Source organism: Dasypus novemcinctus, chromosome 10, assembly GCF_030445035.2.
Source record: "Dasypus novemcinctus isolate mDasNov1 chromosome 10, mDasNov1.1.hap2, whole genome shotgun sequence".
Taxonomy (NCBI): Eukaryota; Metazoa; Chordata; class Mammalia; order Cingulata; family Dasypodidae; genus Dasypus; species Dasypus novemcinctus.
Window position 1 is genome coordinate 57,396,282 of NC_080682.1, and position 6,858 is coordinate 57,403,139.

Below are 6,858 nucleotides of genomic sequence, written 5' to 3' on the forward strand. Positions count from 1 at the left end.
TTTATGAGGCTTCACAGACTAGATAGTGGCAGAACTTTGTCCAACGCTATGCTAAGTGTTTGTGTTATCTTTCCCGACTGGTGATCACCAATGAGCCTTGGATTCTGCTTCCTAAAGGCAGAGTATTCCATCCTCATGTACCCCACTACAGCTTTACCTGTACGCCAACCTCTATCCAATTTGGAATCCTTGCCTTTGCTGGACCTTATATTACCCAAGCTCTTCTCTTGGCCTTAAATGGTCTTGCCCAATCACAATTACTTAGGTAGGTTTTATCAGTTTCTCACTGATTGACACAAAGTACTGAGGTGATAAAGGTAATGTAGAACTCATAATAAGGCATCACAGCAAAGATGATGACTGGTTAATATGTCTCATCACTTCACAGAGGATTTAGGATAAGCCACTGCTCAAGAAAACCTGAAATGCCGTAAAATTTATGTCCTGTCTGAATGAAATTTAGTATTGCTTTTCCCAGATTTGACAACATTACAAAACTTTAATGACATTACCAAGAGTAAATTATAAAGGTAAAACAAAAAAGTTCTAAACTATTAACAACCAAAAAAACTTGATGAACTATGCTAGAGGAAAGACTGGATTTCCTTTTGATTCTCTCCCACAAATTATGAAATTTTTGGTATATGAAGAGGTGATCAAAGAGTACACAGTCAAAAAAGTAGAAAAATTATATTTTAGAGATGTGTCAGGTGGCTAATAAAATATTGTGCTATTTTTCTGGATTTTGTGATGTGCAAGATACTTGTCAAATTATTAGAGTTTGTAAGTTCTGATTTCTTGTTTTGTTGTAAATAGAAATTCACTTTTGCACCTAATTTATGTTAAAAGTACACTGCAGACTGTATAAGTGGCAGACCACAGAAAATCTGCCAAGCTTGTTCACTAACGTGCCCAGTCACAGCTCCTTAAGTATAATAGAGCAGCTGTAGATATAACTGTTTCGGAAGCCACTCCTTCCCGTTCCCCCCTCAGGCCCAGGAGTGGTAAAACCTACCTTGATAATTAAAGACACTTCACCCTCTTTTGCTGGTTTCCCTTAACCCTGTCCACATTTTTTATATAGTTTCTTCATGAAAATTTACTCATAGTCCCTTTAGAGTATGCCATCTCCTGTTGCATCCTGACTGGTATAATTTGTAAAGAGCAAGATAATGTGATACATTTAAAGGACAGTTTCTGGAGATATTACAGTCTTATCTTGCTTAATGCTTGTCCACCCAGCATAGAGCAGCATTTCTCAAACTTTTGGTCTTATACTCTTAAAAAGTATTGAGGACCCTGAAGAACTTTCTTTTATGTTGGAGACATATAAACATATATTTACACTTATAATTAGAAATTACAAAAAGAAATTTTTTGTTTTTATTTGGTCATTTAAAAATAAAAATAGACCTACTATATATTAACATAAGTAGTATATTGTGAAAAATATGTTTTCCAAAATAATTGTTTAAAATAATGGCATTGCTTTACATTTTTGCAAATGTCTTTAATGTCTGACTTAGAAGACAATTCTCAAATTTCATATTTCTCATATCAGCTTTTGCATTCCATCTGTTGTGATACATGTCACATAACTTCTGGAAAACTACTCTGAACGTTTGTCATAGAATGAAGTGAAAAGGGCAATTAGCAACTCTGTATTATTATGAAATAGTTTTGACCTCATTGACCCCTGGAAGGACTTTGGGGATCCACAGGGTTTTGTGGACCACTCTCTGAGAATCACTAGTACAGAGGAATGAGCACTGGTTTGAGAGCCAAGACTCCTGGGTTTTAGTCCTAATGCTGCCACCTCCCTGCAATGTGACCTGGAGCTACAGGAAATAACAATCCTTTTTAAAACCCAGTTTCAACATACACTAAAAGAAGGGTATGGACAAACAAGCTAAGACTATTGCTAATACTAAAATTCTAAAGTTTCTTAATTTGTAATTTGATATTTATTAAAAGAAATAATAGCTGTCTTCAAGTCACTTTGGAATTTGGCTAAACATATCGGTATGTTCCATCTGGATGGGAATGGATGTCAATTGCCTTGGTGTTGAACATCACATTTGAAAATAATAGCCAGAAAAATAATAATCTAATTATGACTTATCTTGTTGAGAATTAGAATGTACATTGGAACTCTCAATCTCAACTTTGTCAAACATCATTCAAAGATAGGATGCAGTTACCATGAGGCATTGATGTGGGCTATGGGTGGGAGGCTCTTTGTCTCTTCAGAGATAACCTAAGTTGTTTGACTTGTGGGTGTGGAACGGTGAGAGGCTGCAGTCCTGTCCTTAGTGACAATGGCAATGACTCCAGTCCCAGGAAACAGCTTAAGAATGCAAGGTCTATAAACTTTAAGTATTTAGGGGAAATGCAAACCAAATATGTTAAAAGCTTACCTAGAATGTCTGAAGTCCATGCTAAAAGATTACCTAAGATGTGGAAGATATACATGCTAATTGAAGCCTATTGAGAACTGAAACAAAGGGACCATTTGGCCTTTCCTCTCTGTATAAAAGGGATTCAAAAATCTTGTTCGGGGCTCGGGATTCAAACAGAAAGCTCCTGAGTCCAGCCAGCCATCAATAAACCATTTTTCCTTCTCGAAATCATTCCTGAGTCCTGGCCTCTCTATACACAAATAATTGAGCCTCTCTCAAATTCTACAACATTTTTGGCGACCACGAAGGGACAGCAAACGAAGGTCAGAGATGGTAGCATTTTGTTGCCCCTTCCAAATCCCCGAGGAAGCCAGGAGGACTCGGGTGAACCCCAAATCTGGGCGCCCCTGGATTAAATTTAATCCAGAAAAGATGTGGGCTCCACCAGAATCTTCCCGACAAAAATCGAGGGCAATGGAAGGTCTGAAGAGAAAGATTCTGGGAATGAAAAGAACTCCGAACATGGAAGAAGGTAAGACTCCCCAGGTGAGCACAGTCTGGAAAGTCCTAGCTTTAATTGCTAGGAAGGGGAGGCTGATCACCTCCTGAGAGAACCCTAGTAGCCCCAGAAAATGGGGGGGAAGCCGTTCTCTCTAGGCCTGGGAAAAGGAGAAAAACCGGGGAAAAGCCCTGGTGTTTTGAAGGAGTGGAGTCTTGATTTTAATAGGAAAGGCTTTTTATAGGTTTGAGTCCTAATGTCCTGGAGAAAAACCGCGAAAAAGCCCTGGTGTTTTGGGTTTATCTAACTACATGTTAGAATCTGGTACTAGTCTTATATCCACTAAAGGAGTGGAGGCTTGATTTTAATAGAAAGGGCTATTTATAGGTTCGAGTCCTAATGTCCTGGAAATTGGTCTAGATTGAAAAAAAAAAAACAACTTGGTTACAGGAAAATGGATCGGCTTTTCTAGTGGAGCTTGGTCTGGGTGTAAAGTTAAACAGTGGGAAAAAGTCTAGCTGAAATCTTTTGATATGGTGCTAAATTGTGAATGAATTCACTTTATACCAAATGTTAAGTGTTCTAAGGTTTGTGATGGCTGTGGGGGCAGCCATGCTGAAAATATATATATATAGAACTTGTGGGTCAGATTAGTGACCTTTGTGCTTCTATGTCAGCTCAATGCTACTGTTGGAGTTGTGTCATTATATAAAGTAGAATGCAGTAGAGCTAGAACCCTCCCTTGCCATTGGCAAGGGGGTGAAATGATTACGGGGCAAAACTGAGGAGTCTGGATGTTTGCAGAGTCTAGATGTTTGTGCATGCTCTGCTGTCTTGTCTCTGGTCTGGCCCTTTGCCAGGGCTTGGAGGCCATCTGTGTCTGCACCACACACCCAAGTTTGTTGGGGCTGCCCCAATCAGGGTGGCTGGGTCCCCGGGAGAGTTGCCAAATTTGAGTAGGTTCTGTCTGCTCATTTTGGCTGAAAGCTGGAAAGGGGGGAGGGGCTTGCTCCTTTCCAGTGAGTCCACACCTTCTATTCATAAGCCACATTCCTGTTTAATTGTTGTGCACCCGACTGCCTGGAAGGGGGGAAGTGAAGGGGGTGAAAAGCAGAATCAGAATAAATGCAGTAAAGTTCCCTCCATAGGGTGTCAAAGCCAAAATACGTTTGCATTCTGCCCAGGTTCTTAGGTGTCGTAGTAACTTTAAGTAAGAGAATGTGTTCTGTGAAGGTAAAATTTGTCTTAAAGGTATAAACAGTTATAAAAGTTTTAACAAAGCATTGTTTAAATTAAAGTATTTAAATGGCTAATTGCAGAAAGTCATTATTAAACAAAAACTGAATTGATAATACCAGCCTTCCCTGCCAACTTGCATCCAAAAAAACTGTTTCTGGTATTACATGCTACTAACTATTAAAAGCGATGAAAAGTTCATTATTTTAACAAGCTCGTTTAGTATTAATGGCAATTATATGTTGTAAGAAGTTTGCCTGGTAACTTAGTATGTGGGATATATGGAATGTGTTTTTATTGTTAAGGAAACAGGATAATTTTGTCCTAAGATAAAATGATTGATTATTGGAAAGAGTAGAGTGTGGGACAAAACCTGAATGAATACTGAAAGTGTGGAAGGTTTGTGGAAGGAAACTTTTATGATTAAAATTGAGTAAGATCAGTATACAAAGAAAATCTGTTTTATCAAAATAGCTTCTTGTGCTTTAACCTCATCATTTCCTCAGTGTTTGAAGAAGGGTCTTATCTCATCGAATCCTGAAAATTAGCTTTTATTTCAAAGTAACTGCAAGAGATTTATTTTACCTTAAAAGAAAAATTAAAGTAATGGTTAAGTTCATTTAATATGTTATAAGTTGAATGAAAAGTGTTTAAAAGTGTTATAAAATTAACAGGTTTTTAAAAATTAATAAAAACTGTAACTAAGAGTTAAAATTATTTATAAATGCATTTATATTATAAAACAGTGAAAAGATAATAACTGAAATTATAGCTGAGTGAATTTAGCCTGAAACTATTATTTAAGTGTAAATTCTAAACTAACCTTTCCTTTGTTTATGGTTACTTCAAGCCTAACCTCACCCCTTGCCTTTGCTTATGGTTATTTCATAATAGCTTCTGCCCCTACAGGCCAGAGAAGAGCTGGGACATCACTGTCTCCTGTCCTGGTATTAGTAACCCTTTCTCTCATGAATTCAAGTGTAAACTAAATAAATTGCTGCCTGATAGTATAAGGTTAAATGACCACTGGGGTTTTATTATCTCCAAAATCAAAAAGGGGGGTGGAGGGGGAGAAGTCTCCTGCCTTGATGGTCAGTGTTCCTAAGAGTGGCAATTCATGAGAGAAACCAGTCTGTCTCCCTGAGGCTTCAAATAGCCTCAGTAAATATATATAAAATTAATATTGTTGCTTATCCAAAATTCTGCTAATTTCAAAGTAAAATATAAAGTTCTAAAACAAAATGGTGCTAAAGCATTGAGAACATTTTAGTTACAATCCATTAATTAAGAAAGAAAATTCTTGTGTAAAACTGCATGGTCATAGTGTAAAACTGCAGTCATAGTGCAAATTAAGAAAAGTTTCAGGAGTCTTTGAAATGTTTTGAGTCACACTTGCTTTGTAAAAATTAAAAGTTTAAAGTAACTAAAGTTATGTTTTTGTGTCAAGCTATTCATGTCTGCCTATTTGCTCAAATTGTTGAGGTTAAATATGCAGTTATATAAGTAATATATATTTCTGGACCCCAAATTAAGCTAAACAGTATATAAAATAATGCAAATTATAAGTAATATCAATGAGTTGTGTTTCTATGTCTAACTCTTTTTCTGCCCATTTGCTCAGTGTATGTCTTCATACATCAATAATATCAAATTAACAAATGAAAATTCTTAAAAGAGCTCTATTCAAATTGTTAAAAATTAAATATGCAGTTATATATGTAAATATTCTTAAAGCCCAAATTAAACTAAGCAGGATGAAAAAGTCATATAGAAATCTGATTATAGAAACAATTGGGAAAAAGCCTCCTCTTTGCAAGAGCTTTAAAGGCAAGACTAGGTGTGGCAGATTAAACCTATCTACTAGGCTAGGGAATTCAGAATCAGTTTACCCTGTAATTTCCCAGTTTAAACCTTTCATCAGCCATAAAATGTAAAAAAAAAAACAAAGATTAGGTTAGTTTTCACATAAAGGAAAAAAAAAAATGTTGATTGGTGTAACCTAGTGGCCTGCTGCCTCAGTCTCCCACTCCCGGGTTGGACAGCAGTGGAGGAGACCAGCTTAGGCCAGTCCTACAGGCAGTGAAAGGTTGCCCAAGAAGGAGCTAGGTCGGTGCCATTTCAGCACTAAATTCTATTCCTTATTTAACAAAGGGGAACAGGTAAAAACTAAAATGGCTGGAATGTGATAGAGGAAGCAGTTAAATCACAAACTTTTGCACAGGAAAGTTAGATCTCAGATAAGCTTTAACTTCTGAAGTATCCAATCTATGGAAAAACAGAGGAAAAGCTTGTGTGCTAGGCTTAGGGGTATAAATTGTGTCGTTTTTCTTTGTTCGGGGCGCCAGCCATTTCTGGCTCTGCACCCCTTCTTGCAAGATTGAGAATAAATTATTTTCTTCTCCACAATTTGGTGAGCCTTATTTACTTCCAGAAGATTTCTTTCCAACAAAATAAAGGTAATTAGTGGCTCTATTAACAAATTTCAGTAAGTAAAGAAAAGTCCATAAAAACTATGGAGAGATCTTTCCTGGGTTATGATTAAACAAATTAAGTAATTGTGTAATGTGTTTTAAAACCTGGTAGTCAGTATGCTTTTAAATTATTCACTTTCATAACTTAAACAAAGAAAAGAAGTTTTTAGCTTCCTGTAAGGGAAAAAGAGAACATTCCTTGCATAAACTATAATGGTTTCAATTTTATTTAACTTGAGTGTAATCTCCCATA